The sequence below is a fragment of the Schistocerca serialis genome, chromosome 6 (assembly GCF_023864345.2).
Source record: "Schistocerca serialis cubense isolate TAMUIC-IGC-003099 chromosome 6, iqSchSeri2.2, whole genome shotgun sequence".
NCBI classification, from domain to species: domain Eukaryota; kingdom Metazoa; phylum Arthropoda; class Insecta; order Orthoptera; family Acrididae; genus Schistocerca; species Schistocerca serialis.
Genome location: NC_064643.1, coordinates 651522547 through 651549612, shown reverse-complemented (window position 1 = coordinate 651549612; position 27066 = coordinate 651522547). Strand labels below are relative to the sequence as shown.

The 27066-nt window shown below is 39.7% G+C and overlaps 1 pseudogene; it reads left to right on the top strand.

Moving 5' to 3' along the window:
- The first annotated feature begins 16986 nt into the window (after positions 1–16986).
- LOC126485719 (5S ribosomal RNA) lies at positions 16987–17104 on the top strand (annotated as a pseudogene).
- The last annotated feature ends 9962 nt before the right edge of the window (positions 17105–27066 follow it).

Below are 27066 nucleotides of genomic sequence, written 5' to 3'. Positions count from 1 at the left end.
GCAGGTTGGTTTTATTCGGGGTTCCAATGCACCGTACTATTCCCCACTCTTTTGGCTGTAAAATCCTGCTCTTTAACATATACTGAGGTCACGAATGTCATGGAAAAGCGATCTGCACATACGCAAATAGCGGTAGTATCGCGTAAACAAGTAATTAAAGGGCGGTGCATTTGTAACTACGTGATTCATCTGAAAAGGTATCCTACGTGCTTATGGCCGCCCGACTGTTATTGTCTGAGTTTGAACGCGGAATGGTAGATGGAGCTCGACGCGGGAGACATTCCGTTTCGGAAATCGTTAGGGATTCAGTATTCCGAGATTTACAGTGTCAAGAGTGTGCCAAGGATACCAAATTTCAGGCGTTATCTCGCACCACCGCCAACTGGGTGACCAAAGGACTTAACGACCTAGAGCAGCGGCGTTTGCATAGAGTTGTCGGTGCTAACAGGCAAACAACGCTACGTGAAACAACCGCAGAAATCAATGTGGGACGTACGTTGAACGTATCCTTTAGGGCAAAATGGCGAAATTTGGCGCTAATAGGCTATGGCAGCAGATGACCGACGGGAGAGGCTTTGCTAACAGCACGTCATCGCTTGCAGCGCCTATCCTGGGCTCTTGACCATATTTGTTGGACCCTGAACGACTGGGAAACCGCAGCCTGCTCAGATTAGTACCGACTTCAGTTCGTAGGAGCTGACGGTAGGGTTCGAGTGTGGCGTGGACCCAACGATGCCATAGATCCAGGCTGTCAACAAGGCACGCGCAAGCTAGAGGTGGCTTCGTAAAGGTGTGCGCTGTGTTTTTCATGGAATGGACTGGGTCCTGTGGTCAAACTGAACCAATAATTCACTGGAAATCGTTATGTTTGGCTACTTGGAGATCATTTTCAGCCTTTCATGGACTTCATGTTCCCATCGCACCAGGCCACATTATTCGTGATTAGTTTGAAGGACATTCTGGACAGTGTGAGCGAATAATTTGGCCACCCAGATCTACATCTACATCTACGTGGATACTCTGCAAATCACATTTAAGTGCCTGGTAGAGGGTTCATCGATCACCTTCACAATTCTCTATTATTCCAATCACGTATAGCGCGCGGAAAGAATAAACACCTATATCTTTCCGTACGAGCTCTGATTTTCCTTATTTTATGGTGGTGATCCATCCGCCCTATATAGGTCGGTGTCAACAAAATATTTTCGCATTCGGAGAAGAAATTTGGTGATTGGTATTTCGTGAGAAGATTCCGTTGCAACGAAAAACGCCTTTCTTTTAATGATTTCCAGCCCAAATCCTGTATAATTTCTGTGACACTCTCTCCCATATTTCGCGATAATACAAAACGTACTGCCTTTCTTTGAACTTTTTCGATGTGCTCCGTCAGTCCTACCTGGTAAGGGCCCCACACTGCGCAGCAATATTCTAAAAGAGGACGGACAAGCGTAGTGTAGGCACTCTCTTTCGGTCTGTTATATTTTCTAAGTGTGCTGCCAATAAAACGCAGCCTTTGGTTAGCCTTCCCCACAACATTTTGTATGTGTTCCTTCCAATTTAAGTTGTTCGTAATTGTAATACTAGGTAGTTAGTTGAATTTACGGCTTTTAGATTAAACTGATTTATCGTGTAACCGAAGTTAAACGAGTTCCTTTTAGCACTCATGTGGATCACCTCACACTTTTCGTTATTTAGGGTCAACTGCCACTTTTCGCACCATTCAGATATTTTTTTAAAAATCGTTTTGCAGTTTGTTTTGATCTTCTGATGACGTTATTAGTCGATAAACGACAGCGTCATCTGCAAACAACGGAAGACGGCTGCTCAGATTGTCTCCCAAGTCGTTTATATAGATGAGGAACAGCAAAGGACCTATAACACTACTTTGGGGAACGCCTGAAATCACTTCTGTTTTACTTGATGACTTTCCGTCAATTACTACGAACTGTGACCTCTCTGACAGGAAATCGCAAATCCAGTCACATAACTGAGACGATATTCCATAAGTACGCAATTTTACTACCAGCCGCTTGTGTGCTACAGTGTCAAAAGCCTTCCGGAAATCCAGGAATACGGAATCGATCTGAAATCCCTTATCAGTAGCACTGAACACTTCATCCGAATAAAGATCTAGTTGTGTTTCACAGAAACGATGTTTTCTAAACGCATGGTGACTGTGTGTCAATAGACCGTTTCCATCTAGGTAATTCATGATGTTCGAACACAATATATGTTCTAAAATCCTGCTGCATATAGACGTTAACGATGGGCCTGTAATTTAGTGGATTACTCCTACTAACTTTCTTGAATATTGGTGTGACCTGTGCAACTTTCCAGTCTTTGGGTACGGATCTTTCGTCGAGCGAACGGTTGTATATGATTGTTAAGTATGGAGGTAATGCATCAGTATACTCCGAAAGGAACCTAATTGGTATACAGTCTGGACCAGAAGACTTGCTTTTCTTAAGTGATTTGAGTTGCTTCACTACTCCGAGGACATTTACTTCTACGTTACTCATGCTGGCAGCTGTTCTCGATTCGAATTCTGGAATATTTACTTCGTCTTATTTTGTGGAGGCATTTCGGAAGGCTGTGTTTAGTAAATCTGCTTTGGCAGCACTGTCTTCGATAGTATCTACATTGTTATCGCCCGGCATGAACCCCATCGAAAATTCATGGCCAATAATCGAGAGGTCAGTTAGCGCACTAATTCCTGCACCGGCAAAACTTTCTCAGTTATGGACGGCTATAAAGGCAGCGTGGCTCAATATTTCTGCAGGAGACTTCCAACGACTTGTTGAGTCCACGCCACGTCGATTTGCTGCACTTCGCCAGGCAAAAGGAGGTCCGACATGATATTAGGAGGTATCCTATAACTTTTGTGGCCCCAGCGTTATCTGTGTTCGATGCGACGGCCATACGCCACCTTACTGGGAGGGCGTGTATGATGGCGTTGTACCACTCTACTGGGCGACGTCTGAGCCAACGTACTGATGGACCAAACAGATGGAAGTCAAAAGGTGCGAGATCCGGGCCGCAGGGTGGATGAGGAAGAAGAGTCCGATGAAGTTTTGTGAGCACTACCAACAGAGGCGTCCAATTGTGTAGCGAGGTGTTTGTCATTCGTCGATCACCTCGAATGAGAGTCTCCGCAAGTTCCAACACTGCAGCAGTCACAGCTGTGTGCGGCCGGCCAGCACGTGGTGGTGGGACAGGTTTGCCCGTCCTTGTTGCGACGGTGACAGAGGCCTCGCCCAACGGCTCACCGTGTTTTTGTTGACTGCCAGGTCTCCGTAGACAGTCTACAAGCGACAACAAATAGCTGCGATACTCTGGTTTTTCGCCAACAGAAACTCAGTGACAGCTCTCTGCTTGGAACGCACCTCCTTTAAAACATGTTACTTTGAAGGCTACGTATAGTATCACCAACTATCTGAAGCCATTGAAACTATAGAGGCTGAAGACGTAATACCCCACGATGCCCCACAACAAAGTCCACATTTTTGTACCGAAATTGGCCGAGAAAAAAAAATGTTACTTTACTTATTGAACGCCCCTCGTATTTTGGAAGGTTGTTATTGTTGTGGTCTTCAGTCCAGAGTATGGTTTGATGCAGCTCTCCATGCAACTCTATCCTTTGCAAGCTTCTTCATCCCCCAGTAACTACTGCAGCCTACATCCTTCTGAATCTGTTTACTGTATTCATCTCTTGGTCTCCGTATACTAAATTGGTGATCCCTTGATGCCTCAGAATATGTCCTACCGAGCGATCTTTTCTTCTAGTCAAGGTGTGCCACAAATTTCTCTTCTCCTCAATTCTATTCAACACCTCCACATTAGTTATGTGACCTACCCATCTAATCTTCAGCATTCTTCTGTAGCACCACATTTCGAAAGCTTCTATTCCCTTCTTGTCTAAATTCTTTATCCTCCACGTCTCACTTCCATACATGGCTACACTCCATACAAATACTTTCAGAAACGACTTCCTGACATTTAAATCTATACTCGATGTTAACAAATTTTTCTTCTTCAGAAACGCTTTCGTTGCCATTGCCAGTCTCCATTTTATATCCTCTCTACTTCGACCATCATCAGTTATTTTGTTCCCCAAATAGCAGAACTCCTTTACTACTTTAAGTGACTCATTTCCTAATCTAATACCCTCAACATCACCCGACTTAATTCGACTACATTCCGTTATCCTCGTTTTGGTTTTGTTGATGTTCATCTTATATCCTCCTTTCAAGACACTATCCATTCCGTTCAGCTGCCCTTACAGGTCCTTTGCTGTCTCTGACAGAATTACAATGTCATCGGTGAACCTCAAAGTTTTTATTTCTTCTCCATAGATTTTAATACCTACTCCGAATTTTTCTTTTGTTTCCTTTACTGCTTGCTCAATATACAGCTTAAATAACATCGGGGATAGGCTACAACCCTGTCTCACTCCCTTCCCAACCACTGCTTCCCTTTCATGCTCCTCGACTCTTATAACTGCCATCTGGTTTCTGTACAAATTGTAAATACCCTTTCGCTCCCTGTATATGACCCCTGCCACCCTCATAATTTGAAAGAGAGTATTCCTGTCAACATTGTCAAAAGCTTTCTCTAAGTCTACAAATGCTAAAAACGTAGGTTTGCCTTTCCTTAATCTATTATCTAAGATAAGTCTTAGGGTGAGTATTGCCTCATGTGTTCCAACATTTCTACGGAAGCCAAACTGATCTTCCCCGAGGTCGGCTTCTACCAGTTTTTCCATTCGTCTGTAAAGAATTCATGTTAGTATTTTGCAGCTGTGGCTTATTAAACTGATAGTTCGGTAATTTTCACATCTGTCAACACCTGCTTTCTTTGGGATTGGAATTATTATATTCTTCTTGAAGTCTGAGGGTATTTCGCCTGTCTCGTACATCTTGCTCACCAGATGGTAGAGTTTTGTCAGGGCTGGCTCTCCCAAGGCCGTCAGTAGTTCTAATGGAATGTTGTCTGCTCCCGGGGAGTAGGTGCAGAGGGAAATACCTTATCTGGAACACCGCTCGTACGGAATGTTCTAAGAATGTAGATGTGCCTTCCGAAACCAATTACTACGGTATGAAGTTAAATACAATTTGAATAATGGTGCCACTATCATGAATAGAGAGATTACTGCTCTCTTGGAAGCTACAAAGTATGCGCGTATCATTGTTCTGCCCGTCTCTAAATCTTTTGTCAACAGCTTAAAATCGTGAGGTAGGGTCAGTCAGACCGCTAAATATCCTACTTGATAGTGACCGACATCTAGCAGTTGACTATAAATTAAAATCACGTCGTAATTTCTTGGATTAAAGTACTTATCAACAGACCAGGATATTATATATCTGACTCTCTTACGAATGAAGTCACTCACAACAGCAAAGAGAATACAAAGTTGTATAGTCGGGAGAGTTTATCAACAAGATTAAGCAAATAGAGTACGAAGAATAATAGTGTGGTTCCTCGCAGGTGACACAGGGAAGGCAATTCACCATGGTAACCTCTACTGTACCAAAGCCTTGGTGCCGCGGACTCATCTGTGCACAGAAATTCGTAGTCATTACATCCCACATCACATTTAATAGCAGTTACCTCAGACAACTACGTCGGATAAACATCATACCATCAGGTCTATGCGACTACGTTTAAGAAGTCCTAAGTCGCATTTTCTTCGTGTGCATTCACGGGAAGGACTTGTCAACAGTGTTAGTAAGCACCTCAGTCCTTCAGTCCCCAGCATCAAAACACATTTATCGTATACAGCGCTATATCCTTTCAGTCCAGAAAGTTTCGAAACGAGATTAATAAAAAATAGAGAAAAGTTAAGATGGCGACTTTAATGACTCAAGCGTTCTAAATAGTTACGGCCATGTGAAACTATCAGAAAACTCATTTTTGGGATATTGTAGAACTCGTGCTTCACATTGACTAGAAGTCGGTTATGTCATCAAAGCGTTGTCCTTTAATTTGAATTCCTGCATTTTTCTCTTTTGGGGTAGCTTTGTACTGATAACACCATGTCTTGTTACCCTTGATGATTTTTTTTTTTTTTTTTCAGAAAAGAATTCTTCTCGCTTTTCACTTCATTCAATGAGATGTTACTTCATTGCAGTTTGTGACACAACAAGATGGACAGTAAGACGGCACGCCCACCACTTACCGCTACCTTCTCACAACTTGGTGGTCGAATGCACATCTGTTGTTTACATTTGTTAGTTCTAGCTGCCACCATAGTTCCTGCGGTGACATCGCTTCTACGCCAGGAATGAAATCAGACTTGGAAACTTTTTGGACGTACGGTATATACCTCCTAAGTCAAAGCAAAAGTAAGAACAGATGTTCACAGAATACAAAGAATTAAGGATTGTAGATCGACGATGCAAACAGCCATAAATACTTTTAGAAAGCTTTATTTTACTACCATGGCCGGTTTCAGACTAACGTACCAATCTTCAGGTGGCTGCCCTTGTCTGCTTACATTCTCCGTAAACAGTCCTTACTTGAATAACAGCCACGGAGATCAAACAGATCCAGCACGAATAAATTAATATGTTTTTAATGGTGGTATGTGATTGTAAACACCTTATCTGTACTTATGTGCTCATTATTAGCGTGCTGCAATTACACACCTACCTATTACGTTTCATGTTAATAAACTCACGCCTGTTATTTATACAAGAGCCTGATTGGTGTCACTAGACAGCCAATAAAATGTATAAAATGTAGGTAATATGTTGTCGACTATTCCTGTCTGCTCCTTTTAGCAAGGACCAAGAGTGCACAGTCCTGACACTCCATCACTGCACGGCCAGGGCAAGGTCTGACAACATCGCAGTCAGGTGACACGCCAGAGCGTTCTATTCACACTCTGCCTAACACAACAACTGTCTCGATTTAAGCTATTGGCGATTATAGAACTTTCATTAGGATGTGTAAGCCTTGGTTACTGATTTGAAATTATAAAGTGATGAGCGTAAAAACTGCAATAAATAGAAAGGAAAATATATGTCGCATGTTGGGAGATGAGGATCGTCCGAAATTCTGACGGGAGGGTAAGGATAATGCATAGAGGTGCGTGGATGGTGGATTATCGGCGTAATTTACTAATCCATCTGCATGACCTACCGTTTTTTTACTGCTTCCCTATTTTCGCTGGTTACTGTAATGTAAACAGAGCGTGAAAGTATGCTTTGAAGCTCCACATTTAGCGTTACACCATATCACCACCTGCAATTTTCCATCCATGCACATAGATCTTCGCCGATTCCGGGGAGATACGAGGCGTGTTTTTTTAAATAAGAAACGTTTTGAAATTAAAAAAAAGACGTGCTAAGATATCTCAATAATTTTATTTTTACAGGAAAGCCTGTACCTTAATCTACTTTTCTACATAATTTCCGTCAATATTGAGGCACTTGTCATAGCGTTGTACCAGTTTTTGAATACCCTCCTCATAGAAGTTTGCCGCCACTGTTTTGACTTCGTCATCGTGTTGAAGACGCTGACCGCCAGGTGTTTCTTCAAGTGGAGGAACAGATAGTAGTCACTGGGCGCAAGATCGGGCCTGTACGGAGGATGATCTAGAGTTTCCATCGAAAAGATGTGATGAGATCTTCGGTCTGATTCGCCAGATAAGGACGGACATTGTCTTGCAGCAAAACGATGCCCTTGCTCAACTTCCATGGACTGTTGCTTTGATTCTGCTGTGACGTAGGCCACCCATGTTTCATTTCCCGTAACAGTTTGGCTTAAGAAATCATCACCGTCGTTGTGGTACCGCTCAAGGAAAGTCAATGTACTGTCTAAGCGTTTGGTTTTGTGCACATCCGTCAACATTTTCGGTACACAACGTGCGCACAATTTTCGGTAATTCAAGTGCTCGGTCATAATGCCATACAAAACACTACGAGAAACATTAGGAAAGTCATCTCGCAAGGAGGAAATTGTAAAGCGTCTTTTTTCTCACCTTATTGTCCACTTCCTGCACCAAACTTTCATTAACGACTGAAGGACACCCACTCCGTTGTTCACCATGCACATTTGTGCGGCCATCTTTAAATGCTCTCACCCACTGTCTTACCATTCCATCACTCATAATGTTTTCTCCGTAAGCTGCACAGATCTCACGATGAATATCGATCGCTATTAGGGCTTTAGCAGTAAGAAATCTAATAACAGCCCGTACTTCACAGTCGGCGGGACTCACGATTATCAGAGGCATCTTAAACACTCAGTACACAACGTAAACAAGGAAGAATCACACTGTAATGGCGTCAGTGCGTAGATTAAGGTACAGGCTTTCATGTAAAAATAAAATTATTGAGATATCTTAGCACGTCTTTTTTTAAATTTCAAAACGGTACTTACTTAAAAAACACGCCTTGAATTACTATAAAGTTAATTCCTATGCTTAAGCTTGGGGACCTTTTGCACGAGATGCTTTGTGACTCTTCCCGGACACCAAATACCTGCGCGGTGTGGAGGCAGTTGTGCGTTGCCACTGGAGGATCGGCCGTGGCAGTTCGGCCCCCCGGTATCGACGCCCAGTGGGAGGTGTCGGAGCGCTCGATAGCCACCCCCGCCGCCCCCGCAGCCACCACCACCACCGCCGCCGCCGCCGCCGCCGCCGCCGTCGCTTTAATTGACCCTCGACAGGCGCCCCACCCCCTCACCACCCCCGCCTGTCGATAAACCACACGGCCGGCGTCACCACACACAGCAAGAAAACCTGCTGCGGCGGACCGGCCGACTGCTTTCAAAACACACTGCACCAAAAGCTCCGAAAAGGAAAGTCGGTAGTTAATGAGTTAGTGAAAAGGCACGCTTATAGCGGAAATGATTGTGGACCATTAGCGGTTTAATAAGTCTTATCTAACTGTATCTAACTGCTACCCAGTTTGCTTTAAGTCAAAATTTATTTCACGTCTTCCGTTTTATGCTGACATTGTTCTCAATAAAGATAGTCATCATTATAATTAAATCACTTTTATCTCCCCTTTTGTGTTTGCATCTTCACGTTGGCGACTGTTTCACGGTGAACTAGAGTTTAGCCTTCTGTAACACCAAAAAACAGACCAAAGCAGTGATGTTTCTGGAACAGAAACATTTTTCCCCAAATATTCCTGTGAAACACTGCATGCTTGTTTAGCTTTAACGAGTACTATTTCTATGTATTTAATCTATTATCTGGCCCTGAAACATAACCTCCTATTTGCTAGTACAGTTTTTCTCTCGATTATTTTTATTTTTGTAATTGAGATATGTATTTCACTTATGTGTAAATGTATTATCTTGCGCAGAAGTGATCAAATTCCTTAATTCAGGTAGCGACAAGAACAATACTCTGTATGTTCCAATCCCAGTTGTGCAGAAGTATACGTTTACATGCAATATGAACGAACAGTTTTGACATATAAAACATTTAACTGCATTATTTCACTCTAGTGAGAGAATTTGCACATCATATGTTTTAGTTAAAGAGACATTAAAGTGAGGCACGGCTACTCCTAATGATTTCGGTTTCGAAAACTACATCGAAACAGAGAAAATAGCGATAGTACCTGTGTAGTTCAACTCTTGATACAACAGCGGTGATTACATTGGAATCTTGAAGTTTCAAATATTTCCCTTGAAAACACTGACCAACACCTGATTCCCACTTTCTCAGCATGTCTATGGGCTCTCTAAAAGCCCATAACAGTGTAATAACATACACGAAAATGTTGACAAAGCTACACATATTGAGAAAACCACCTGTGTCTATAACCATAGCCGGCAGACACGGTGAGGCAACGGAGAAACCTGAAATAGCGTTATGATCGTCAGCGAACCTATGGCAGCCATCATGACATCTACATGTTGCCATCACACACAATTCTCATTTTGTTTATAGCGCCCTAATTTATACACATGGTAGATAGACATACGGTAAATGAAACAGAAATGGAGATAGGTCACCAAAACAAAAACATAAAGTTTACATGGTTGCCAATTCCTAAAGATAATCACAGAAAACAAATGAGCAAACAAAGATTAGGAATTTTAAACAAGCTATTAGAAACATCTGTCAAAACAACTCAAGAGAACAGGATGTATACCGTGGAAAATATCCAATCCCATTACCACACAAACCCTCCGTAACATAACATTTCTATTTATGTGCCTCTGGAATTCGCGATGCCTACACCCATATGTCAGGATTGGTTCAAATGGCTCTGAGCACTATGGGACTTAACTTCTGAGGTCATCAGTCCCCTAGAACTTAGAACTACTTAAACCTAACTAACCTAAGAACATCACACACGTCCATGCCGAGGCAGGATTCGAACCTGCGACTGTAGCGGTCGCGCGGTTCCAGCCTGTAGCGCCTAGAACCGCTCGGCCACCCCGGACGGCTATGTCAGGAACCCTTGAAATTATCACATTAGTAATATGGCACTGATTTACAGAAACATTTAGAAAAGAAAACTGTATGCAGCGGAAGTAACTGTAATTTACAACAGAAGCTATAAAAATTTAATGCACGCATTGTATGTCAAGCTACATTGTAAGAGGTAGATGACACCACATATCTCATCTTTAATAAATGTACGATCGTAAAAATTTCCTCCGCATTCTGTAACAGTGTACGACGGAACTTGATAGCGGAAAATTATTAAGAGACAAGAATCATACGTTCAAAATCTTTCTCACTGAGTATGAAAGAAAGTAACATTGTGTAATTTGCTAACATCCAAGTACGATGTGTGACATAACATAAAACCACGTTTTTTTTCCAAAATCTGGTCATGATTAAAGCTTTCTTGTTGCTCCTGACTTAATTTAACCCTTCAGAGATAGTTCATTTAAGTATTACATTAGGACTATTGTAGTTTCAACTACCCGCTGTCGCCCACTTTTATATGTCACTATCCATAAGACATATGTAGATTATCATAAAGAGATACTTTAATACACATTTCAACATGGTATTCATATATTGATGGGGACAGTCTACATCACGTATGTTTGTCAAAAGAGTAGGATTTTCGATAGGATATCGAACATATGTTTGAAATTATAAGGAAAATAAGTATAGCGTAGGGCCAAAAATGAGTTGGAATTTTTGTGTCGAAATCAGTAAATTTTGTACCAATATCAACAAATTTTGTTTCAAAATCAATCAGTTATGGGTCAAAATCATCAAGTATTGTGCATTAAAATAGATTTTTACAAATGGTTCTTTTAGAATTTCTGATAGTGTTCAGAGTCACAGTAATCAAAAAACAATATTGTAACAAACTACCCTATATTAGAGCAATATACTAAAAAAACCATCCATGTTACACCAAAAATTAAATTTTACCAAGTTCTTACTAGTCTTCTTACACACAGGATTATTGTTAGGCAGTCAGACATCACCAGCTAAATCTAGCATTATATCCAGGTCCAGATCCATACAATAATAATAGTCTACATGGGGCTCCTGGTGTATTGAAGGAGCTCATTCATTAGTATAACAATTTTAACATCTACGAATTTCCCAATGTACTGAAAATTGTAGACAGTCGGTTTACAGATATTCGAGTATACCATAAACTGATAGTTGTTGTCAATGACCAGTTATCATATATTTTTCTAGTAGCAGAATCTGACAGTGTACACTATCATATGAGAAGTATTCAGACACCCTCCTATGCAAAGAAAACATGATCATTAGATATCATGGTAGTCGAACCCATCGGTATTAAAGTAGGCAGGGAGTGTTGTGCTGTCAGTAGAGAAGCAGTAACAGCAGTATGGTTCAGTCAGTAGAGCTCAGTGGAGCCGGTGGTAAGGAGTGCTTGAGATGGTGTGAAGTGAAACATCACTGGACAGTGAATGATAGGAAATGAGTGATTTGGAGTGGAGATTAACGCTATACCGTTGGAGAATGTTGTCCACCATCATGTGTTACGATACCGATATTGGATCTATTTGTCCTTAGGATATGAACACATTTTGCAGCATTTTGCACTGCATACAACAGAGGAGTAGTTTGGAGATAATGACTGTTCATGTCAGTATGACAATGCACTATGTCATCAAACAGCATCTGTGAAGGAATGGCTTATGGACAATAACATCCTTATGTAAGCGGGCCTGCCCCGAGTCCTGCCCTGAACCCAATGAATCACCTCTGGGATGGGTTTGACCATTGGCTTTGTTCTGGATCCCACCATCCAAAATCACTACCCTCTCTGGTTTTGACTCTAGAGGAATAATGAACAGCCATTCTTCCACACTTGTTCAGACATTTCATTAAAAGCATTCCCAGCAGGTTTAAGAATGTTATAAAGATGAAAAATGGACACATCTCATATTAATATTCACTAATGGGCATCCATATACTTGTAATCATATAATGCATGTCCCATAACTTGACAGTATAAGTGTGTGTGTGTGTGTGTGTGTGTGTGTGTGTGTGTGTGTGTGTGTGTGTGTGTGTGTGTGTGTGTGTGTGTGTGAGGGCATGCATGTCAACTGCTAAACTGCCTGTAAAAAAAACTTACCCCATGGTGTTTAGAATCAATTTTGTAAGTTATAGTTCACAGGAGTTGAAGGAAAACAAATATAAAACAGGTACTTTATGGGGAAGTTTTATCCTCCAAATACAATTTCATCGTTTCTCTTCCATTACTCACTGCCAACCCTTGATCTCCAAGGAGTAGTCAATAATTTCTTCAGTTTTTAGAGTGATAGGCAATTATGAGATTACATGATAACTATTTTCATAAGATCCACACCTAATGGAGATGATAACCATTTTACTTTCTCATCACTCATTACCATAATGAAATTCACATGTCTACACAGCTCCCACAGCATGTTTCTTCCAGTATGTAACTACACTTCATCACTCTCCCACTGCTGTTGGTGGTGATTACATGTTACCCAAGAGTTCGTCTTCTGGGTTTTCTCTAGTGGGTTGCTGAATGCTGGATCCTGTACTATAGCCAGAGAACCTTGGTGATAACTTGCTTGCCATCTATGAGAGTAGCAGCTGCTTGTTGTAGCAAAAAACTATATACATAATGTTTAAATCCTTATAGGCCTACAAATGCTGCCTTAATTCCGAAAGGACAAAGATACCATCTAATCTGTTAATGGTATTAACTGGAATACAAAGCATCAAATAAAATGTTTAGTACAGTGTCTCCTCTTACCTACAAAGCATTTGCAGGGCACTTCTTCTTCCAAATGCTTACCTAGAAAAAGAAAACCTTCTGTCAGTATAATGCTGTCAAAGCTAACTGTTACATTTAAAGATATGGACTGTGGAGATAGTTTGGGACATTAAACCTGTCAGCACATGTTGAAACTGTTTTTGAAATCTCTCTGCATAGATACTACATACACAACAATTTTCAGCCCCATATGTCACTATTTTATATCTTGTTACAGATAACCATCAAATAAAATTGTAGCAAATTGCCCCATGCTATAACAAAAATTGTAACAAATTACCTCATGTTACAATAAAAATTATAACAAATTGTTCCAAGTTACAGTAAAATTGTAACAAATTGTCCCAAGTTACATCGAAATTGTAACAAGTAGGGCAACCTTTTGCCCCACACTTAACAATTTTCCATTATCAATTTCGGTCATATATTTATCCAGACAAGTTACTGCTGGGCTTACAACTCGAGTAAGAGGGAAATAGTGACATTACTCAGATCCGACATTATGCCCAGAGAGAATGGTACCAACACTTGGCATCAACAGGCTGTGAGTCCCAAAGAAGCTGATTTATACATTATATGATAAATAAATTCTGTAATTCACTACAGACATTTAAAGAAATATCTAAAAAATAATCTTATCCTAAACAAAATTTGCCAGATATTATCATTCCATCAAATTAACTGCATGAAAATATACATCGATATCAATGCTGAGGAATGCATGAATGCAAAAAAGTTTCCAAAAAGACTTTTTCAAACTAATTAATAATGGTGTTAGGGAAAATTGTGGATAATGTGCAAAAACTAAGTGATATGAAGTTAATAGCAAGTTTGAAAGGGAGACACTGAGCTTCTGCTCTGATTCCAACACGAAATTTGAAACACAGTATCGTATTTAAGAAAAATTTCGTTGGTATTGTATTAAATAAACTTAACATTGTTTTTGACAAACCCATAACATTAAGAATGGCCTTTGTAAATATTTGTAAAATGCTTCTTGTAGATTTCTGTAAATGTAAAATGTTAGCATGTGTTATATGGGCGTAGATAACTTAATATTTATAATGTTATTAAAAGTGATGTGTGTAGATTTTTTGACACTTCAGGCTACCCTGATAACAACATTCATTTCATCTCATGTGTCAATAAAAGGACAGTGAGTTTAATGAAAGATGAATTTTTGGTGGGCACCATGACAAAATTCATGGGACTGAGAGCAAAAAATGTACTGTCGCTAAAATGAAATACAACGTATAATGGGTAGGTCAAATTGTGTGACACACTCATCAGGAAAGGAATTAAGCACTGACGATTTCTGAGAATGCGTGTTAGATGATGTTGGTAAATCTACTGTTCGCTATCTAATTTGATGCAAGTTATATGCATTTTCCATTGTAAACCAGTGTAAATTGACATTGTCACCAAAAGATGACAAATGATTCATACTCAATGAGAATATGAGCACAGTAGCGTAGATTCATTCTCGAGAATGCAGAGGTATTCAGCATGTATGTACGCAACAGGGGGCGAATTAAATTGTTTTAACAGATAGATAAACGAAAAGTAAGTAGCGTCCTACAGTTGTAAATGTAATGTCCTCAAATTGTAACCTACATGTTGTAGATGTAGAAAAGATCTAAACTGAAGTTGTAACTTACGTTTGATCTTACACTTCGAAACTGAAAGTTTATCTTGAAACGATTTTGGGTAAAATTTGACATTTGACTGTGCTTGTCATCATTCACGTAGAAGATAAAGTCTTCTGTAATTTTATAAGTCTTTGAAATACTTGTGGGGGCACTAGTATGGTCTTCTGTGTCTAATCTCTGACATTTATATGGCTCTCTGCATTCAGTCAGCACCTCAGACTATTTTGATTATGGCCGAAATGCTGACCATGCCTAGTGCAACTGTACAAAGTCACAATTTTCTTGCACTCTCATGAAATTAATAGGAACCGTTTGTTTTATAACTTTTCTATCATTAAGTTATGGTAGATGAAGAGAAACAACGTTTGACTATAAATGAAGAAAGTGAAGTAGGGATATTAGAAGTTATTACAAATTTTTCGATTTTTTTTGTTTACTCTCAAGAAAGTGAGACAGAAAGTTCAAAGTTGGCAAAAACGTGTAATCTAATGTAAGAAACACTTTCACAGCTTTACTCCTCTGTGTATGTAGTTTGAAATGAATAAATCCAGTAAAATTGGTGATACACAGTGTAAGTAGGCTGTTTAGATTTTTTTATTGGTAACGCCACCTCTGTATGAAAATCACTGGCTGTGCTGTGTGCAGTCTGTGGCTGCTTTGTATTGTTGTAATACTCGCCATTGTAGTGTTGGGCAGCTGGATGTGAACAGCACGTAGCGTTGGGCAGTTGGAGGTGAGCCGCCAGCAGTGGTGGATGTGGGGAGAGAGATGGCGGAGTTTTGTAATTTGTCATGAACTGCTATATATATTATGACTTTTGATGATACTAAGGTAAATACATTGTTTGTTCTCTATTAATATCTTTCATTTGCTAACTATCCCTATCAGTAGTTAGTGCCTTCCGTAGTTTGAATCTTTTATTTAGCTGGCAGTAGTGGCGCTCGCTGTACTGCAGTAGTTCGAGTAATGAAGATTTTTGTGAGGTAAGTGATTTCTGAAAGGTATAGTTTAATGTTACTCAGGGCCATTCTTTTGCAGGGATTTTTGAAAGTCAGATTGCGTTGCGCTAAAAATATTGTATGTCAGTTTAAGCACAGTCTTGTATAATTGTTCAAAGGGGACGTTTCAACAGTGTTTGGTGAAACCTACATTCTGATTTGAACAGGCAGTTTTAAATTTTCGTATGTTGTAGAGTCACATGTTAACATCGTGGTATGCCATCTGACCATTATAACTCCAACCTTTTAGCCACAATCTACATCTGAAGGGATATCTGAGAACATGCACTCCTTTGCGCCATGTTTTAAAGTAAGTTATATTTGTTTTATCCTATTAGATAAGATAATAATTTTACTGGACTTTACACCAGAAAACATCCTCTTTCAGTAAAAACTTATCTGATCACTTAAAAGTCCAAATGGGAATTCTAGGATCAGTAATACGTGTCGGTAGGGATAAGACTGACAGAGACAGTTGCGGTCACACGCTGTTCGGAGCAGGGTGACCTAAACGCCGTATATGCAGGTGCACGAACTGTGCTTGTCTGGACCACCAGGCGAGAAGTGTTGGCTGTGAAGCGGCGCAGTCTCCGCGCCCCTCTGCCCTTTATCTTGGATGTGCTACGCTATGATGAATTTTGGTGTTGATTTTCTGGGCACTTTGTAATTAGAGCGATGGAGTCAATGCGTCCTTCTTATTGGCTGTCATCTGTAATGCTACACACGTTAAATAATACAATTAGAGCGTTTCACTTCTGAGGAACTGAATTCCACAGTGATAGTTCTCTGATGACGTTCACTTAGGGCGAGGAACTTTCTTGATTGAACTGTATCGATGGCATTTACTAGTCATCTTTTCATGTGACGTAAAAGTTACAGTTCGAGAATTTTCACTTTTAAATCAAAGAGTGTAGGATGATAGTGAACATGAAGTTATTAATTCAATAATATGATCTAGTTATTACAAAAAAAGTGTGTTGATACAATTATCAAACAGAGCTGCTGTGACAAGGAAGCTGCAGTTTTCAGGCAAGGCATCTGAAAGAAGCCTATAGTAGGAAGTTGTATGGCGACACTGGTTTTTGTTTTCAGGGTTTTTCTGGTGTCAGTACTGTATCCGGCAACGGCCTTGCCGCAGTGGATACACCGGTTCCTGTCAGATCACCGAAGTTAAGCGCTGTCGGGTGTGGCCAGCACTTGGATGGGTGACTAGCTGGGCCGACATGCGCTGTTGCCATTTTTCGGGGTGCACTCAGCCTCGTGATGCCAATTGAGAAGCTACTCGACCGAATAGTAGCGGCTCTGGTCAAAGAAAACCATCATAACGACCGGGAGAGTGGTGTGCTAACCACACGTCCCTCCTATCCGCATCCTCAGTTGAGGATGACACGGCGGTCGAATGGTCCCGATGGGCCACTTGTGGCCTGAAGACGGAGTGCCTGCTACTGTATCCGCAGTCACTGCAGAGCGAGAAGGAAAGGTAATATCGTAGCTAGACAATTAAAGGCCTACGAAGATCACTAGGCAGATGAGTAAGACCAAAAAGCAGTTCCATAGAGGAAAAATAAACACACTGCAGGAAAAAAAATTAGTACACTTTTTTCGAGGTTTACAATTCAGTCAAGATTTACTGTTGCAACAGTGCATATGGAGTACATAAAATGATTACATTTACAGATCAACAGCACAAACGGTTCTCCAATATCAGGTATCAACCGACACTGAAACACCCATATGGGTGCGTGGTGTATCCTCCACGGCGGCAGTGCAGCCGCTGACCCTGGCATCAAGTCGATCGCACAGATAGTGAATACAATCCTGCGATGATTTATGGCATGCCCGCCCGACTGTTCATGTAGTTCTGTAAGAGTTGTTGATCGACGAGTTACTTCTCAACCCCTCATATCCCACACCAAAAATACTATTCGAGCTCATTGTAAGGGTCTGTTCAGAATACTGGGGATTTTATCTGCTCCGTGTGAATACATTTACCAGTCAGTTGTACACATAAAAAATAACATTGGTAATTACAGCGCAAACTGCTCTGTCCATGACCATGCAACAAGAGATAGACTCAACTTACATTTACCAAGAAAAAATAAACATAATACTCAAAACAGCATTTTCTACCAAGAAATAAAACTGTACAATAAATTACCGAAAGAGATTAAAGAAACTACACTTATTTAAAATACAATACATTTTATAGACTGAAGGTTTACTTAGCTAAAACAGGGTAGTGGTTTGATAAAAAATGTTTACAAATAAATAATAATAATAATAATGATTATGAAATAGTCAACATCCCACATAACGCCTTCACTTTATGTTTTTTCCTTCTTTTTTTTCCTTTCTAGAAATACAAGCTATGCATGGCACAATACTAAGACCTCTTCCTCTTTCTGAGCTCAACATCTCACTCATTATGGAGGGATGCTGACTCAGTTTTTCAGGATAGCAAATGGGAAGTTGCGGTACAGAAAATGGACCAGAGGTCACTTGTGTGTGTGTGTGTGTGTGCGTATTTTAGTGAGTCAAGTGTTATGAAACAATGTATGCATAGTTTTGCAGGGACTGATAGTGAGACATGAGTGAACAATGTGGCATTACATTATTACATTATTCAATAAGTTATTTGTAAGAAAAAGTATACCAGGAGTAAATCTAATGATTGTCTCTAACTAGAAGTCTGTAAATATATGTGTATACGAATTAGCTTATTTTAAGTTGATCTAAATTTGTAAATACTTTGACATGTCCTATATCCTTGTAAAAAGAGATCTACGGATGAATAAAGCTACGACTACCACTACTACTACGTCCTCGACTGGAGACAAGTCCAGTAGGGAAATTGTTGCACTGTAAGCAGGCTGTTTAGGTTTTCTTATTGGTAACGCCACGTAGCGCTCTGTATGAAAATCACTGGCTGTGCTGTGTGCAGTCAGTGGCTGCTTTGCATTGTTGTAATACTCGCCATTGTAGCGTTGGACAGCTGGATGTTAACAGCGTGTAGCGTTGAGCAGTTGTAGGTGAGCCGCCAACAGTGGTGGATGTGGGGGGAGAAATGGCGGAGTTTTGAAATTTGTAAGACTGGATGTCATGAACTGCTATATATATATATATATTGATTTTTCAACACTATTAAGGTAAATACATTGTTTGTTCTCTATTAAAATCTTTCATTTGCTAACTATGCCTATCAGTAGTTAGTGCCATCAGTAGTTTGAATCTTTTATTTAGCTGGCAGTAGTGGCGCTCGCTTTATTGCAGTAGTTCGAGTAACGAAGATTTTTGTGAGGTAAGTGATTTGTGAAACGTATAGGTTAATGTTAGTCAGGGCCATTCTTTTGTAGGGATTTTTGAAAGTCAGATTGCGTTGCGCTAAAAAAAAATATTGTGTGTCAGTTTCAGCACAGTCACGTAGAATTGTTCAAAGGGGACATATCATATGTCGACCCTTAACCGAGGATACCTCACTGGAATCTTCTGATTTTTCTTGTAGTTTGTGTAATTAGTGTAGCTTTTGTTTATTGCTAGCGCGTAATTATAGAGAGGATTTCCTTTGTAGTTGTTCATTGTTGTACAGTAAAACAGTTGTGGCATGCATGTAGATTTGCACCAAGTATTTCGCAGCTGCGCTTGCAATTAACTAGATATTATTTTCAATGCTATGTTCATGTGTTTTGTTATTTTGCTCTTCAAATTGAGCTTTTCTGTGTTGTCGTGTGAAATATTGTGACAATAATGGCGTGTGAAAAATGTTATACTAGGCTTCAAAGTAAACTGAGAAATGATAGTGAAGACGAAAGCAGTGTGTTAGCGCCGCAGAGTAATGAATTAACTAATGTTCAAAGTGGTAACTTGGTAATTGTGCATAGGGAAATGGAGTGGGCTGCAAATAATGGTGTAGGCAGTGAAACAATTAGTGAACAGGGAAGCATTATCGATCGATCGGTCGGCAACAGCTCGCCTCAGGAATCCGAAATGACAGAACACAATATTGCAAATACTGTAGACTCAGGTTTTGGGTCCTCACCGTTTTCTCAAATGAGTCAAGACACATTTTCTGTTTGTCAAAACGTGAATGTTGCCAGTGAAAATGCACTGCCAAAAAGCATAGAGAAACACATTCCAGACGCTAATACATTATTATTGCAATTAATGCAGCAAATGAAAAAAATCAGAGACAAACACAGCAACAGTTAGACACAATGGAACAAAATCTTCAAAAGTTAGACACAATGGAACAACACCAGAGACAAACACAGCAACAACTTCAAAAGTTAGACTCATTGGAACAAACTCTTGAACAAACACGTGAAGATTTAACTACTGAGCTACATAAAATCGAATCGAAATGTCAAAAAGTCTGTAATGACGTAAAAACACAAATTTGTGAGCATTTTCAACCTATTTTTTCGCGGCATGAAAATCCATTACAGAATCACGAAGCAGCCATAAAAGAACAGCAAACTATTGTTCATGAAAATCACGACACCTTGCAAGCTAAAATTGACTCAGTGGCATCTACCAATTCGGTAACGCAACTTGCAAAAACTCAGGAAAACTTAAAGGACACAGTAGATACGATTTCAACACAAATGGACACTCTGAAACTTGGTTCAGAAAAACACACAGAGGAAATAATTTCACTAACGGATAAAGTAGCCAAACTTTCAGATCAGTTCACTAACTTATCCACAAAGGTAGATTTTGATCTGAATGACAAGACCTGTAGCCTTCACCGACACTGAAGAGTATGAACAAATTAGAAAATTCAAACAAAATCAAAATCAAATCAATATACAGTACAAAAGAGAAATCCGGGAAGTACAAGATCAGTTGGCACAAGTAATACAAGAATTACATATTTCAGTGGACACTCGCACTCCAGTACGGGAAGAGGGACATAGAAATACGGAGCAATCACAAAATAATAAATCAGGGCACTTCGGAAATTATGAAAGAAATTGGCAAGGTGCACCGAATTTTGAGATGGAACCACCGACACGACATAGCAATGACCGACATGCGACTCGCCGAAATGATCATTTTGACTATAAGCTGTTCATTACTACACGTAATTTCAAAACATTTAAGAATTCTGACAACGACATTCATCCACAAGCATGGCTCCATCAATTCTCTCATTGTTTTCCTCCCAACTGGTCGTTAGAACACAGATTAGAATTTATGTGTGGCTACTTAGAGAATGAACCAGCTGTAAGAATGTGATCGGTCATTCACGATTGTCACAGTGAAGGAGAATTTTATCATGCCTTCCTCTCAGCATATTGGTCTCAAGCTACACAAGACCGAATAAAACATAGCATCATAATGATGAAACATTTCGAACAATCTGAATTCTCAAGTCTTGTGAAATATTTTGAAGACATGTTGCACAAGAATCAGTACCTGTCAAACCCATACAGCCGCTCAGAACTCATTCGCATTTGCTTAATCAAATTGCCTGAACATTTACGACACATTATTTTGGCAGGACGTTGCAAATACGACATTGAAGCTTTTCCGGGACTGTTACAAGAATTGGAAATTGACACTGACAATCGCGGAACGCGAAAACAGGAACACAAAAATTACAGGTCACATCCATCACAATTCCGCAATGACAGAAATAACAAATGGACACGACAAGGCTATTCTTACAACGTAAATCGTGACCAAAACAGACACCACCCGTATGACAACCGTTGGCAGAGTAGTAATAATTACAGGGAAAGAACACCTCTCAGCGGGAATGACTATCACAGAGACAATCAGAGAAACAGACAATATGGGAACCAAAATAATTATTATCAAGGGAGACAGAATAACTTCAGACGCAACGGTCCAGCGCGCAGTTACGATTCAGGGAGAAATTCTCCACCACGTGACCGATAAGAAAGAAACTATGGAATCTACCATGACGATAGACAATATGATCGTAACGACAGACCTGAATTGCATCAGAACTGGCGGGATTCAGATAGGGCAGGGCCTTCTCGTCAAGGTGAATTTGTAGAAGTTAGGTCTCCTAATCATAATAACGACGCACGCCAACAAAGAGACAGACAATGGCTCACACCGCAGGCAGCCACGTGCGCAAGCTGGCTCAGAGAAAAATAACGTAGACACTACGTTGAGAAAAATTTGAGCTTGCTTTACCGATGTACCATACACCACATGATAATTCCATTGAAGCTGGAGCTCTGCATAGTAGGAAGAGTAAAGGCTTGCACCACATTTCACATGTAAAACCGTTTATTGAAAGAGAATCTGCTTTTTAACTTTGTCTTTGCCATAAAACTTTTCGCTTCACATTTCTAGTATGCTTTGTCAAACTTAGAAACTGTTGACATGCAACAATGTTTGAAGTTAAATATCCAGACAAGAACCGAGAGAACTTATTTAAACAGAAAATTACGAATGCATTGTTATAGTGAACAGACGTCACAGTGTTATTGTGTGTGTACATTCTTGCTTGTTAGTTGCATGATTGCGTAACGACTATAAGGCTTACACACTTAGAACATATATTGGTACTGCTAATGAGATTTTAATGCAACATTTTGGTTTACTTGAAGATACATTCTGGATTTAACGTACTTTCTGTGAGATACCAGATGCCACAGTGGTTGGTTTATGTGACAGCTACACGATTATATCATGACGTTACTAATGAGTGACAATTTACAATGTTGCTTTTGCGGTGTATCTGTTTTATATCTGCACAGTTTTTCTGGGAAAGTAAAACATGTTTTAGTAGTAACTTTTGTGGTATAGCAACAATGAGATAGCCTTTTCTGTAGCACAACAATACATTACATTACAGTACTTTCTTCATCATGGCAATAAACGTAATAAGTAAGATATCTATACGCAAAGCATTTGACTTTTGTTTATCATGAGGTAAGTACATTGGCTTCTTCAGAACTTAGCTTTCGGAGGACAATAACTACAACACTTCCACAGAGATTATCTTACAGCAAGACGCACATTTAGCGCTACAGGACACGTATTAGAGTGATTAATTTTATACTTAAAACATTTATTTTTAAGTGTTTTTGAATTACAAAGAAAGTTTTCCGTGATACATTTGATTCCATTGCAATAATCTGTAACACGTGAGGGTATAATTACATTAATCCTGAGGGGGGTACACGCCTACTTTGTGTACCATGTGTTTGGCAAGCACAAGGAGCCCTAGCTAATATGGTATTTGCTTATACAACTTTACACTTCGGTACCATATTTCTCTAACACATAAATCACAGAGCTATCTGGTTATTTAACTGAGAGAGACAAACATTTATTTTACTACATCAGTGACACATGTTTACGCAATTACACAGTTGGGTAACTTCACACTTATGAAATTGTATTTTGTCTGTACTTTGTGAACTGTTCATATCTTTTCAGAACCATTGTGATACTATGAGAGCTTTGAATGATGTATTTGGTGTGAGATCATGATTTTTAAAGTACATTTGAGGTAGATGACACTATTGAAATTTAGGGTTTGAAATTATTGCAGAAAGCTACGATGTTTTTGAGATTTGACTGAGGTGTTATGATGTTATTACTACAATGACTATGTGTATTATGGTGTTGAGGTATGTTTATGATCAATAAGATGATGCTACCGTATATGAGGAATTTGATTATGCTACGTATTTCTTATGATGAAATATTGAAGAAGTGTCGACGAATATATATATGTATAATAAGGTAAGGAATAATGAGTAGTGGTTAGGGACTCTGATTTGTGGAAAAGGATGTTGGAAACCAAGAATCGTACTTTAAGAGTGATGAAATGTGTGTAAATGTGTGAATGTATTACAATGCCGCCGAAAATTTTTTGGACAATGTTCTATTAATAGGATTTTGTTTCTACACATTTGTAACGCAAATTCTTGACCCGTGAAAATTTTTGTATGAGACTGTCACTGTAGCGGAAACTGCTGTCGTAAATATATCAGTAAGAAAGGTAAGTGACCTTGACGTAATGCGTTTTGGGCACCCAGCTGAGAGTTAGTCATCTGACAAAAGAAAGCCGTTAGGTGGAGAAAAAAAAAAGAGGCCATTATCCTTGCTATTAACATTTCTTTGTCGAAAGCATCGGAAATACGACACGCTCAAACTTGAAAACATATGATTACACTGTGGAGCTCTTAATTTATGGTATTTACTAAAATGCCTAATGAAACGATGAGAAACATTTCATATCTATTGTCTTTCTAGTTGAGAGATTGCTCATTTTGTTTAATATCTAATTTCTAGCGGCACTGCAGCATTGGTTAAAATAAAATTTAATAGATGTACTAATATAGTTATTTTATGCCTACAGATCCAGTCAATAAGAAATTTATGATCTACTTCCAAGAAAACGAGGGCACATAAATAGAAATTTCCCTTCACATGAATTGCATAAATAATTTTTTTACGATTTGGCAACTTATCTGCTAGTGTATGTTTTCGTGATGCATCACTCTAGTGTTAAGATGTGACATAGGTATTAAAAATGGCCATTTTTACTATAATATTTTTTCTGCTTGAGCTATGTCATGTTTAGGTATAAGTTATTGCATTTGCTGCTGCTGTTTGCCAGGCATAGTCCTACTGAATTTTACAATGTATTAAGCCAGTTTTACTACGAATTTATTTTTCTTGTTTGCTGCACATCGCCTTATATTAGTTATAATATTGCATTTGCTTTGCTAATTTATGCTGCTTGCTTTGCCTTCTGTATTTTTTATCATTGCTGTTTGTGTTAATTGTTTTGTGCTGCTGCATTGCCTCGTCCCTTAGTTTAGCATCTGAGCTCAGTAGATTTAAGTTAGCTTAAGATGGGGTAGGCTATATAAGAGAACGAGATGTGATGAATTGGAAGAAATGCATTGAGAAGCTATAAGAAAATGATTTGTCCAAAAAAGTATTTTGAAAGAGGATATGAACAAAAAAAGTAGGGTTTAGGGACAACAGGTTTAGGTAGGATTTTCTTGGAAATAAATGATGAGGTAAGATAATGGAAAATAAATAATGAGGTAAGAAATACGTGAACATATAAATACAGAAAGCATGCTTGGATAGGATTTTTTTGGTGGAAACAAATGTTGAAATAAGACGAAAGATCTATGGAATGAAGTTTTGGGTTGGACTGCAGTACCAAATGTTACACTGAAAACAAACTATGTCCTTTCCTCCTGTGTTATTCTGGTATGTGTTTGTGTACTCTTGTGTATTGGTATTTTTCCTGTCTTTATGTGTTTATCTGATAAGAGATATGTTGTAGAATTTTTCTAATACTATGTTATTTGCTTTGTAAAGATGTTTAGACATTATTTATTCTGTTTTGTTGCTCATGTGTGAAGCTGATGTTTCAAAAGTTATTCTGATCTTTTATGTATGTACTTATGCCATAATTCTTGTAACACTGATGTACATGTTTGTTTCGATTCTTTTGTAAAGCCTGTATTACCACAAATGTTATCTGTATTGTTATGTTCTTTAATGATGTATTTTGTACCTTTGTAATTGTATTCTTATGTTATAAAATTGTAATTGACACCAGTTCATCAAATTAAGTAACTTGTAAGTTCCATTTCACTGCACACGTTTCTGTTGGTCACAGTATATGGACAATATGTGAGAAGTAGGGTCTGTTAGTGTTTGGACGTGTGTTAATAATTCAGCAAGGGACTGGATAACAGCATTGCTGGTTCTGAGGACAATTCCAAAATCTTTGTGAGTGCACAAGTGGTGGTTGATGTCAGTTCTAGTATAACATATTTGTCCAATGAATACCCGTTTATCATCTGCATTTCTTCTTGGTGTAGCAATTTTAATGGCCAGTAGTGTATATGGCCCACCGGCAGTAGTCGCCTTAACCAAGAGGCTGTCTGACTGAAGACGTCTCTGTTCGTGTACTACGAGGGGCTACTGCTTGTAATCAAGCGAAGAAGGAAACGACGTCACTGACAATTTGCGGCTCTGGAGGAATGCTCGTATGGAAAAATGGATAAGGCGACTCCTGCCGAAAATCATGGCATCAGGATTTGAGTCACAGACTGCCGCGAATTCCTGTTCGTCACGATATATTCTCCCTGCGTTATGTTCGACGACATACAGACTTACAGATATTATCTGCCGTGTTAGCTCTGTATTCGTGAGGTCTAAGATTAGTATTATCAGTGGCAGTGTTCAGTCACAGCAGATTTCCTGCGGCAGCGCCAGTGGCCATAATAACGCGGCCCTGTAACACCAGGTTATGTACTATTAAACACGTACTGCGGCCGATTTACATTTAATAGTCTAGTCAGAGGTGTGCGTCGGCTGCTCGTATTTCCGGATTTGCCGCCGCCGCCACTGGCGTCGGCCGTAGCCGGGGCGGACTGAATAATTCAGCAGGCGGCCGCGGGCGGCGCTGGCGGCATTGATTCAGAGCCGCCGAGCAAACAGCCGAGCAATAGGCGCGAGTAATGCGATTACAGCGGCCGGGACACGCAGCCGCCGCTGCCCTCGATAGCGCCAGCTGGCGACGTTCCGGCGCCCGGCACCGCCTTATATACACACGGCTACTGTAAATGGCTCACTCGTTTTACAAGTGCTATGTTTTCCTAAGTACTAAGGCTCTCGTAAACGACCGAACTTGTTTGTCAAATTCGCTCTTATTTAGCCGTGAATTCGTCAAGCAAACCTGTACAAGTGCCAAAAAAGTTTGTCAGTTTAACTTTCGCAATACTAAGGGGATGGGGGGGAGTGGGGGAGGGGGGGAGTAGGTACTATAAAGTACCCACCTTCTGAAAATATTGTATTTTGATGAATGCTTCTTCCAAATTCCAGTCGGCCTCTGTGGCCGAGCGGTTCTAGGCGCTTCAGTCTGGAACCGCGCGACTGCTACGATCGCAATTTCGAATCCTGCCTCGGGGGTGGATGTATGTAATGTTGTGATGTTCTTAGGTTAGTTAGGTTTATGTAGTTCTAAGTTGTAGGTGACTGATGACCTCAGATGTTCAGTACCTTAGTGCTCAGAACCATCTGAACCATTTTTCCAAATTCCATTTCTGTCGTAAATTTTTGTGTTAAACTTAACCCAAAAATTTTAGTCTCACCAGGAGATTTCACTTTTCCTAGTGAATTTCGTGTTCAATATTTCGCGGTTCAGGGCGTTACTTACACTTAAATGTCTCTTTAAGGAGT